The following is a 1,026-nucleotide window of genomic DNA, read 5'->3' on the forward strand; positions in this document are numbered from 1 at the left end:
GGCCCCGCCGGCCTCAGGCGGCGCCGCCTCCCCCCGCGCCCCCAGCGCCGCGCGGGCGGGCGCTCCCCGCGCCGCAGCCAATCAGCGCCCAGCCCGCCCCAAGCCGCAGCCAATCAGCGAGGAGCGACCCCGGCGCCGCAGCCAATCAGCGACCGCCGCCGCCGCGCGCGCGGGCCAATGGGAGCGCGAGGAGGGCGCTACCTCACTGGGGGCGGAGCGTCCGGAGCGCCCCCTGCCGGCAGCGCCGTCCGAGGGGTGCGGGGGAGGAATCACAGAATCATGGAGTCACCGGGTTGGAGGAGACCCACTGGATCATTGAGTCCAACCATCCCCATCAGTCACTAACCCACGTCCCTCAGCACCTCGTCCACCCGTGCCTTAAACCCCTCCAGGGAAGGGGACTCAACCCCCTCCCTGGGCAGCCTCGGACAGGGACCAATGACCCTTTCTGTGAAAAACTTTTTCCTAATGTCCAGCCTGACCCTCCCCTGGTGGAGCTTGAGGCCATTCCCTCTCGTCCTGTCCCCTGTCCCTTGGGAGAAGAGCCCAGCTCCCTCCTCTCCACAACCTCCTTTCAGGGAGTTGGAGAGAGCAATGAGGTCTCCCCTCAGCCTCCTCTTCTCCAGGCTAAACCCCCCCAGCTCTCTCAGCCGCTCCTCATAAGGCCTGTTCTCCAGCCCCTTCCCCAGCTTCGTTGCTCTTCTCTGGACTCACTCCAGAGCCTCAACATCCTTCTTGTGGTGAGGAGCTAGAACTGAACTCCATCCCTGGAGGTGTTCAAGGCCAGGTTCATGTAGATGTGGCACTTCAAGATCTGGTTTAGTGGGCACAGAGGGGTCGGGCTGATGGTTGGACTGGATGAGCTTAGAGGTCTTTTCCAACCTTAATGATATATAAGGAGTACTTCAAGGGTTCCTCCACTCAGACCTTTCCTAATTTCTTTTTTGAGGCAGGTGAGATGCTAATGAATAGCAAGCGGAATAGTTTACTCTGCAAAAAGTGCTCTGTAGTCCATGAAGCGCTGGA

This window comes from Phaenicophaeus curvirostris, chromosome 21 (assembly GCF_032191515.1).
Source record: "Phaenicophaeus curvirostris isolate KB17595 chromosome 21, BPBGC_Pcur_1.0, whole genome shotgun sequence".
Lineage (NCBI taxonomy): Eukaryota > Metazoa > Chordata > Aves > Cuculiformes > Cuculidae > Phaenicophaeus > Phaenicophaeus curvirostris.